Below are 11,594 nucleotides of genomic sequence, written 5' to 3'. Positions count from 1 at the left end.
ATCATGACTGATTGAGCATGCTTTCTTAAAATCAAGTTCACTTCATTTTGTCTCTTGATTTTGTAGCTATCATAGTTTAAAAAGCAAACTGATTTATGGAAGGAGAGTATCATTGAGTGAATTTAGTGAGGACACTCATTTTGTAATCACAACTATTAAATATTGAAAAGTTTTCATTAAAATTTGGAAAGAAAATTTTATCTTCTCTGATGAGGGAATAACACATGCTTGCAAACTTAGCAAAGGGTGTTGAAATTTTAAGATATTATTAAAGTCATTGAAATTTCACTTAAACTCGTCCTTTTGGATGTTTTTAAATAATCACTTCCCTGGCCTTTTGGCTAAGATCAAGTGTAGTATCTGTTCTTATCAGTTTAAATATGAGAAAATTTGAGCCTGTTTTTTTTTAAAGACTGTATTTCAGAGTTTTGATTTATGACACATACCATTCTTAGCAATAAAATCTTTAAAAATACAACAGATAAAAACTTTTTGAAATAGCACTGTATATAGAAGAAGTTGTTTACAACAACTACTTTGTAAAACTTGAAATCCACAGGTTACGTGTCTGTGTGTGTGTGTGTGTGTGTGTGTGTGTGTGTGTGTGTGTGTTTGATTATCTTTGATGTGGTAACTACTTACCGTCATCAGTCACCAAATTAAGGTCAGCAAATTAAGATCATTTTGTAAAAGAAAAAATTTTATGTGTCTATTATCAGCTACTCTTTTGTTCTTTGTTAAGTGTTGTTCAGTAAATCGTGGTGCAGAACGCAATATATAACTTCCTCATTTCAATGTACACTATTATGAAGATTATACATTTTAATGTAATCAAAGCACAAAGGTGAGCACATGTAAAACCACAATCTGTTGCGATATGTCAAAAGCAAATGAACTAATAAAGTTATTGCTGTGAACAAGCCAGACTTTTCTGGTGCCTTGTCTCTACCCTTTTCCAGCTTTCATGTTTCGAAGAACTACCTCCACTGCTGATTCTTATTCACCTCATTGACTGTGGCAGACGTTACCTTGATGGAACAAAAGGCACCTATCAGTGCCTGAGACTGACTGATGATTTCTTGTGACCACATAAGTAGTTCTTGAATTTTGACATTTTTTTGACACTGATGAGAACCAAAAATTAGACAGTGAAGAGTTACAGGATGGCTCTAATGCACACATAAAGAAAATGGAATTTTACACCTTAAAGATACATATACATTCTTACAAGGTTGCACAATATGAGATGATTCTATATTTTATTATCTTAATGATTCAGGTTCACATAATGGAAGATTTCGTTGGAAAAATTTAACTGCTTTTTTGTACTTTTGCAAGTAAGATTTTACCTCTTCAAGAAATTATAAACATACGTTTCTAAATAGATATGCTGTAAAACAGAGTATGTCAACTACAGTAACACTATTTATAGCCTGAGCTAGATAATTTTCTTATTGTGGGTGGCTGAACTATGCATCATAAAATGTATCCCACATAGCACTATTTCTATCCTCTTATCCACTAGATGCCTTTTTGCTGTTGTCCAAATGCAGCAGCTAAATTGTCACTTGTTCCCTGGGAACCAAATCCCCATAGTCGAGAAATCCCGATATACACATGTAGAACTGTACAGCTGCATGTGTAGGAAATAGCCAGAAAAAGTCAAATGTTGCATAGATGGGCAATAATAATATTCTTGTTGTGCTATTAATATGTCCTTCAAAATATTCTTTGAACTTGCTCTTGGTAGTGATTATACTTTGGAACTTCCTTGAAAGGCAATAGTCTCCATCATTCACCTATAATTTGTCCCTTTCTTCTCCCCTTTGTTTGTTTGTTTATTTATTTACTTATTTGATACCAAGAATTGAACTACAGTCCTTGCTCTTGCCAGGAAAATGCTGTAGCTGAGCTATATCCCCCATACTCCCTTTGCTTTTAACTGCAAGATCTTTGTAACAGAGCTGATCAGTTGGACAGTGCATTTGGCCTACAGCTGCAAATGGAAAAAAGACCTCTAGATTAGTGAGGTTCCAACTTTAATGTGCACAATTATCACTTGTAGAATCCTATTAATAAGTAGATTCTAATCTCAATTTTGGAAAGAGGCCTAAGAGTCTGTATTTGTAACTACCAAGTGTATAATCCAGGCAGAAACTGACAGAAGCAGGGTCCTAATATGAATAGTTAAAATATCAAGCCTCAGTCCAAAAATACTGAATAAAAATATGTTTTTCAATAAGGTTCTAGTGATTTTTAGTACAGTAAAACAAAACAGCCTAATTTGGACTGCTGCAATGAATTAAAATTAGCTTAAGAAATTTTTCATTTTATTGTAAAAATACTTAAAACGAAATCTAAACTCTTATTAAACTTTAAGCTTAAGTGCATTATTATTATTATTATTATTATAGGAATAATATACACCAAATATTTAGTCTTACTTACTCGAAAAGTTATGGCTGTTGAATAATAACTCCCTACATCTCCCATTCCCCTGCCTCTGATAATCATTAACCAAACCCTTGATTTTAGATGCCTCATATAAGTAAACTTATAATGCTTTTCTGTAACTACTTTGTTTCACTTAACATAATGTCTTTGAGGTCCATCTACATTTTCTTATACTGTATAATTCCTTCCTGCCTGCCTACCTTCTTCTTTTAAAGATGAGCGATGTTCTACTCTGTATGCATATTGTATAGACCACTTTATTTTAATCTGTTCTTGTGTCAGTCAACATTTAGTTTTTTTCCTTATCTTAAATATTGTGAATAGTAATACAATAAACATGGGGGTGACTATCACAATATGATCTCAACAAATCGGGTATAGACAAAATTTAATACAATAAAAGTCATATATGGAGCACTGACAGCTAACTTCATGATTAATCATAAAGCACTGAAGTTTTTAAATCTAAGACTAGGAGTAATGATAGGATGTCTATTTTCAGTCATTTTACTCAACATAGTGGGGAAAACATTAAGCAGAGAATTTAAGTGAGAGAGAAAAACAAAAGAAGTTCAAATAGGAAAGGATAAAATAGAGTTGTCCCTTTATGCAGATGATATCATCATCACCTATATAGAAAACCTTATGGTTCTGCCAAAAATACAAAGAGTGTGATAAAAATAGATGTATAAAATGATTTGTATTTATATACATTATGAAATATACAAAATTTAAATTAGAAAGGCTGTTACTCAAATGGCATGTAGATATAAAAATAGGGTATAATTCTAAAAAGGAAATATGTAGATATAACTTAATGCAGTACATGAAAGACTTCTACACTGAAAATCACAAAATAGTCATTGAAAAATTGGAGTTCCCTTAAACCAGTGAAAGCTGACTTGTATTCATAGACTGTAAGAAGTGTTTAAAATATCTATACTATCAAAGTAATGTACAGATGCAATGAAATCCATATCAAAATAACAAAAGCATTTGAGTTATTTCCAAAACATAGCTATTACAAATTGTGCTGTTGTAAAACATATATGCAAATATATCACTGTGATATATTGATTTTTATCACACTAATTTTGTAGGTCAGGGATTGCGATGCCTCCTGCCTCAACTTTGTTGCCCAGGATTGCTTTTCTATTGTACATTTCTTCTAGTTCCAGATGGATTTGTGGAATGTTTTTTATTGATCTGTGAGGTATACTAATGGCATTTTCATTGGAACTGCATTAAATTAGTGTAACAATTTTGGAAGTATGGCCATTTTCTCAATGTTTTATTATGTAAGAATGTTTCTCAATGCTTCTTCCTATCCATGAACATGGAATAAAAAGCAGTGAACTCTCATGTCACAAAAACAGAAAAATCACAAATAAACAACTTAATGCTGCAACTCTTACTTGCAGAAAAAGAACAAGTCCAGTGTAAAGCTCAAAAAAGGAAGGAAATTATAAATATCAGAGCAAAAGTTAACACAATTGAGACTAAGAAAACATTACAAAGAATTAATGAATCAAAAAGTTGGTTCACTGTAAGAATAAATAAAATCGATCAACCACTAGAAAACATTATTTTAAAAAAATAAAAAGCCTCAAATTCATGAAATAAGGAAGGAAAAGAACAAAATCACTACATATCTTTGAAAATACAAAAGATCATCAATACTTACTTTGAAAATCTTTACTCTCATATCAAAAACACACAAGAAATGAACAGATTCCTAGAATTGCATGAATTACCGAAGCTGAATCAAAAACATGATACTGAATAATCTAGAAACAGTTTATGAAATTGAAAATTAAAATCTTACCAGCAAAGAAAATCCCAGGTCTTGATTGATTCACAGCTGAATTCTTCAAGAAATTTAGAGAAAATTTAACACCAATGCTCCTCACAAATTTTGATGAGATTGAAAGGGAAGGAATTCTCGATAATTCATTCCAGGAGGCAAATATTATACTGGTTCTCAAATAAAAGAAAGACTCAACCAAAAAGAGAACTAAAGGCCAATCTCTTTATTGAACAAAGATGCAAAAATCTTCAGTGAAATAGGAGCAAACAGACTGCAGCAAATCGCCAAGAAGATTATACAATATAACTAAGTGGAATTCATCCCAGGAGTGCAGGAAAAACTCAACATCTGCAAATCAGTACTTGCAATGCACCGTATCAACAGAGCCAAAGACAAAAATCACACGATCATCTCAATAAATGCAGATGAATCTTTTGATAAGATTCAGCATTCATTCATGATAAAAACCCTATAGAAAATTGGAGCATACGGTCTTTACCTCAGTTGGATAAAAGCCATCTATGACAAATCAATAGCTGACATCATACTAAATGGCCACAAACAAAAGTTTTCACCCTAAAAGCAGGTAAAAGAAAAGGAGGCCAACTGCCACAACTCCTATTAATTATAGATTTGGAAATGCTAGCCAAAGCAATTAGACAAGAAAGGAGAATAAAAGGAATAAGAATGGGAAAGGAAGTCCCACTAATAAGTGATGCTGAAAAAACTTGCATTTATGGTCAGATAATATGCATGGGATAATTTCATTTCTTTTGAATTTACTTAACCATGTTCTATGGGCTATTAAATTATCTATTTTAGCAAATATGCATGTGCAGCTGAGAAGAATGTGTATTCGGATGCTGTACATGTCTACTAACTCCATTTGTTCACAAGTTTGATTCACTTTTGTTATTTCTTTGCTGATTTTTTCTAGTTGATCTGATTTTTTGTGATAGTGAAGTGTTAAACTTCCCTATTATAATTGTGTTAGTGCTTATTTGATTTTTCATGTTTCTTATTATTTGTCTTGTATAGCTGGGTGCTCCCGTATTTCCTGCATATATATTTTAAGATTGTTCTATTCCTCTTGACATTTTTCCCTAACCAATATGCAGTGCCCTTCTTTATCTCTTTTAATTATTTTTGGTTTGCCTGTAAATTGAATAGCTACTCCTAGTTTTTTGTGGGTCCCTGTTTCATGGAGTATTCTTTACCATCCTGTGACTTTCAGGCTGTGAATTGCCCTTTCAGGTAGATGTATTTGTTATGTAGAACATATTTTTGGATTTTGTGTCCTGATCAACTCTGCAAGTCAATTTCTTTTGATTGGTGAATTGAGGCCATTTAAATTAATGGTTATAACTGATATGTACTGCTTTATTTTTGTCATGTTATCTTTCTGCTGTTAGTTCTCTACTTTTCTTCTCTACTTGCCTTGCTTGGTAGCTTCATTTTTTTATTCTTGAAATTTTGGTCATTATTATCTCTTTCTGGAATATCTTTCAGTACTCTTTACAGAATTCTTTTGGTGGTTCATGGAGTGTTTCATGGAAGTATCTTATTTCTGCATTAACTTTGAACTCTTACTTCAGCATATGTCAATCTGGGTTGGATGTATTGGGAGTATTTTTATGTCATTTGTTTTGACTCCTTTTTCATTGACACCTTTCAATCACATACTGTTTCTTTGCATTATCTTGAAGCTATTGTATTGTTCCTGATTCCTTGTTATTATTATGAGATCTTTCCTTTTGTGATCACTAGCCACAGTCCTGTCTTCAAGATCTAAGAATTTATCTTCAATTTTGTTCATGTGTTTTTGCCAGCTTTAAATTGAATTCTTATTTCCTGGATATCTCTTTGAATCTGTTTCATACTTTCTAATTCTTTCCTATATTTTTCATTCAAAGTTTCCATCAATTTCCCATTCTTTATGTTTTTATCTATATCTTCTTTGATTTACTCACTAATTCTCTTATTACATTTATTATTTCTTTTTTCAGCTTAGAGATTATTTATGATCTGATTTTCTTTACAACCTCATGGAGTTATTTCTTTATTTCCATTGTTATTATTTCAAAAATTTCAGGTAGATGATTTCCAAATTCTTCCATGTCTAGATCTCCCACACTTATTCTGCATGGCCTGGAAGTTTGAGGCTATATTTTCTTCCCTCCTTTTAGAATTTTTCTGAGATTCTCTAATTCAGCCAGATGCCAAGTGTTAGTTGCTTCCTGAACTGGTGATGTGTCTTTCAATGGGCATAACTGAGGGTTGCAGATGTCTGCAGATCTCTAGGAACTGCCTGTCATTCCCTTTTGGACTCTCTGAAGGTTCATGAATGTGTACTGTTCTTTAGGTGCAGCTTCCTGTGCTTTGCATGCCTCCTCAAGGGTCTGCAGATGGCTTCAGGGCTCTGAACTATGATTTTCAGTACCCTTAGGCTTAAGTGAGGGTCCCCAGATATGGACAGGTCCAATTTTCCTTTGCTGATAGTAACCAATTTAACTGTGGTGACATTATATCTCATTGTAACTTATCTAGGATTTTCCTGATGATTAGTGATGATGTTCATTTTTTTAAAATTTGATTTTTTCACTTTTTTGCTGTTTGAATTTGCAAGATATTCAGATATGAACCCTGTGGCAGATGGATAATAAGCACTAACTTTCTTCCACTGTATAGGTAAACTCTTCACTTTGTTCATTATATGCTTTGAAGTTCAGAAGCTTCTTAGTTTGATATAATTCAACTTGTGTATTTTTGCTTTCATTTTCTATGCTTCTGGCTTTTTATGCAAAAAATACATTTGCCTATAATAATGTCTTCATATACCTGTGACAGAAAAAATACTGTAAATATTTAATTTTTTAAAAAAATATTTATTACAGTAAATCATATGCTGCCATTAATCTCCTTTAAAGTACTCTCCATCAATTTGAACATACTTATACCCTCTTTCTTGTCAGATTCTGAAGCATTTATGGAAGTCTTATTTTGTTAGTGTCTAGTTGTGCTGTGGTTGTGCCTCAATGTTCTGAATCCATTCAAAGCATTTACCTTTCATGACCATTTTTACTTTGGAGAAGATCCAAAAGGTCCAACATGCCAGATCTCAGAAAGAGGATGTAGAAGAGCACTGGAGTGATTTTTCAAATGTAACTTTTTGCTGAATGACACTCAGAAGCATCATTTACCATATATATATATATATATATATATATATATATATATATATATACATACATATATATACATATATATTCACACATTGTAAAATAGAATTGCAGAAATGTGCTTTAAAAAGGAGCAAGAGATGGAATAAGTGTATTTGAAATGAGAAGAAGTATTTTCAGAAGGACTTACAGTAAAATACATTTTGCTGTAATAAATTTTTAAAATTTTAAACATTCACAAAATATTTTATCAACCCTTGTATTACTTGTATTTCCCTCAAGTTTTCTTTTAACACGTTGGTATTTTTAGGAATTTAAATTGAATTTCTTTATCAACTTTGAGTTAATTTTTATATATGCTGACATGTAAGAGATTGCAAGAAATAGTGTTTGAAGTTTATTTAATCCAAAATAAATAAAAAGAGATAGCTACTAAAATTTTCACTTTTGTTTTGCATTAAGCTTTAGGACATGCACTACACAGTATTCATTTTTCATGTGTAGAACTTTGGCTTACCCAGAGATGGGAATTTTAATAGAAATGAGTAAATGAAATGCCTTAAGTTCTTTTAATTTCATTTCCCATGAATTCTTATAATCAAAAGCTACCTATATGTGCTTCTCAAACACATATATGACCCTCCAATCTATTTCTGTCAATGTTTCTATCTTCTCCCCTCTATACTTCTCTATCTTTCATACATTCACACATGTACATACACATGCACACACCCACAAACACAGACACACACATGGATAAATGCATACTTTACCTTCATTCCCTTTATTATCTCTGGTTATTTCTAGGAACTGAAAGTCAATTTCAGCTCATATAGTCTCTATGACCCTAGATAACTTTTATTTTGGTGCCATTGTGTTGCACTGGATTCATAAGAGTAAGCAAGTCAGTAAAAATGCCTACTGAATGTATACTGTGACACTGACCTTTTTCAAAAGATATGAAAGACAAATATTCTTCCTTAAGGAGCTTGTATACAAACTACCAAATGCATTCATCTGTATTTTATTTATAGTTACAATTTCATATAGGTGTTCCTATTGTATCTCTCTTTAAATGTCTCATTAATACAAGGATTTTAGTGTTTTAAAGACTACAATGAACACTATATATGGGAATAAACTACACTCTTATCTTTATATACTTTGAAAAGTGATGTGTAGTCTTTGTAAGTACCCTTGATGCTATACTCTGTTGGATTATTAGCTTTAGATATATGATCAATATATTACTATCTGAAGCTGAAAATTGAGCATTCCTAGCTTTTACTATAAGAAACTGGCTCGAAACTTACAGTTCTAAATGCATGTTCTGTATCACTCTGGATTGCTCATAATAAAATCATTTTCAATCACTTTCGAAATACTAATTTAAATGTTCATCAAGTAATTACTATGGGTCTTGAAATTTATTCATTAAAACTTGCTTTACCTTTTTAAACTGCTGAAGAATCACTAAAACTTAATAGTTTTGGAATAATGCCTTTCTATAACCTCAGTAATTCTTGTGGTGTCAAACTTTACAACAATCAAATCTGTAAGTGAAATATTTTGTCATGTTTTCATGGTTATGTCTATTATATCCAAATATTCTTGTGACATTAGATGAGTCTACATTCTTCTACTGGGTATTATCTACCTCAATCAAACATTCTTTAAAGACAGGCTGAATCCTAGATATTTTTACAATACAAGTACCTCTATATTGATTTTCTTAATAACAAACTCTTTTCCCCCCCCAAAAGAACTTTGTTTCGCATCCCTTCAATTATAAGCCATACAACAGCAAATGATCTAAACATCAGAAAAACAACAGAGTGAGAAAATGAGTTTATAGCAAATCATCTAAAGCCTGGAGCACTGAACTGATGCAAAGGGGAATGATAACTCTTGACCTTTTGCCAATTTGCTTTCAATCACAGCAAATTGAATTTTCTAGTAAAATGTGCTGAGCCACATTGGCAAAGACTACTATGGAATGTTTCCATTAATTTACTGTATGACATAAAATTTCTTTCAAAATAAAAGCAAGACCCTGTAGGGCTCAATTCTGAAATGCTTCTTATCACTGTTAATGTGACTTATTCTTCATACATTCGCCATTTTCTGCTACAAGCACTGGTACAATGGCTAATGCAAGGCAAAGCTCATGATTTAATGCATAGGATCTAAAGGTTGAAAAAAAAAGCCAAATTCAGTATTTCATCTCAAACAGTAATCTGTTATAGAAAAATCACAGAAAAAAGACCTAAGAATGGGAACACTTCATTGTTGCTTCATGTTTTATGTACTTGTGAGAGATATTTTAGTACATATTAGATATTTTCTTCCCAGCTAGCTTCAAACCCTAACTCTGTACTTGCTGGTATCTGTGTATCCTTTATGTCAAATTAATACTTCATGGTATATAAATACCACATTTCTTTTCTCTGTTCAACTGATGATGAACATATAGACTATTTCCAACATTTAGATATTATGAATAACGCTGCTATAAATGTTGGTATGCACACATCATTGTTGTATGATTAACTCTTTGGAGAAGATACATAGAAGGGAAATAGCTGGGTCAAATAGAATTTCTACTTTTAGATTCTGACGAATCTCCATAACGTTTTCCATAATGACTGTATCTGTTTACAGTCTCACCTACAATGCAGAAGGGTTATTTTCTCCCTACCGCCTCACCAGCTTTTATTAATGGTTAATTTGGTAATAGCCATTCTTTCTGGAGGGAGAGGGTATCTCAAAGTTATTTTAATTTGAATTTGGCCAGGGCTGTTAAATATTTTGAATGTGTTTATTGGCATTTTGCATGTCTTAACCTGAGAAGTGTCTATTCATTTAAATTTTGGATTGTCTAATTTGTTTGGGTTCCTTATACATTCTAGATATTAGCCTTTTATCTGGGGAGCTGGTAGCAACTTTTTTTCCTGCTCCATAGAGTGTCTTTCTTTTCACTTCATTGTTTGCTTCCTTTGCTGTGCAAAAGTCTTAATTTGATGTGATCTCATTTGTTGATTCTTGGTATTATTTCTTATGCAGTCTGTATTTTGTTCAGAAAATATTTGCCTATATCTATGTTTTATAGAGTTTTGCCTACTTTGTCTTACATCAGACTCAGTTTTTCTATCCTAGTGTTCAGATCTTTGATCCATGTTGATTTTAATTTAGTGCATGATGAGAGATAAGGTTCAAGATTCAATTTTGGCAGTTTTTCTCAGGCCACTTGTCAAAGAGACTATCTCTCCTTCAGAGAAGGGATTTGGCCTCTTTGTTCAAGATAACATATCTGGAGTGCTCCTGGAGTTGTTTAGATTTTTTTTTCTATTGTGTCTATCTTGGGAGGAATTTTTCCAAGTAGTCCAATATGTGGGAATATGTTTGTCTCTGTGATTGGGTCAATAAAAAATAATGTGTTGGAATATAGCAAAAAGATAGGATGAAAAATCTCAAACTGTCCCTGTCTTAAAATTATCAGAGACTGTAGGGCTCTTCTGCTGAAGTGGCATAATTAAGGAAATTGGAAACTGGATAATTCTTCAAAAAACTGAGCTGAGGCTCAGACTTTACAATAGAACAGATTTGACAGCTTTATCAAATTTTTTGTTATCTATAAGATTCTGCGTGCTCATCTTCTAGGATATATTCCCAACCATCCTATTGATGAATCCCATTTGTTTGTGGTGCATAATTTTCTTGATGACCTGCTGCATCTTATTTGCCAATATTTTATTGAGGATTTTTGCATCTGTGTTCATTAGGGAGATTGGTCTATAGTTCTCTTTCTTAGTTGGGTCTTTTTCAGATTTTGGTACTAGAGTAATATTTGCTTCCAGGAATGACTTAGGAAGGATTGCTTCCCTTTCAATTTCATTGAAGAGTTTGAGAAGTGTCAGCATTAGGTCTTCTTTGTACTTCTTGTAGAATTCTGCAGTGAATCTGTCTGGGCCTGGGCTATTCTTTGTAGGTAAGGACTTAATTACGTTTTCAATTTCATTAATAGAAATTGGGTTATTCAGCAGTTTTACATCTTCTTGACCTAGCTTTGGTACTTCATATGCTTCTAGGAATCTATTTCCTCTGTGTTATCAAACCTTTGAGAGCAGAGGTTTTTGAAATAGATGTTGGAGAAA

The 11,594-nt window shown here is 32.3% G+C and overlaps 1 pseudogene; it reads left to right on the top strand.

Annotated features, from left to right (window-relative positions):
• Positions 1-320: 320 nt before the first annotated feature.
• LOC111756708 (U2 spliceosomal RNA) lies at positions 321-451 on the top strand (annotated as a pseudogene).
• Positions 452-11,594: the final 11,143 nt, after the last annotated feature.

The sequence above is a fragment of the Cavia porcellus genome, unplaced genomic scaffold (assembly GCF_034190915.1).
Source record: "Cavia porcellus strain 051 isolate PalLab524CR breed Dunkin Hartley unplaced genomic scaffold, mCavPor4.1 scaffold_3, whole genome shotgun sequence".
Lineage (NCBI taxonomy): Eukaryota > Metazoa > Chordata > Mammalia > Rodentia > Caviidae > Cavia > Cavia porcellus.
Note: the sequence above shows the minus strand (reverse complement) of the source record. Positions and strands in the feature narration are given on the sequence as shown.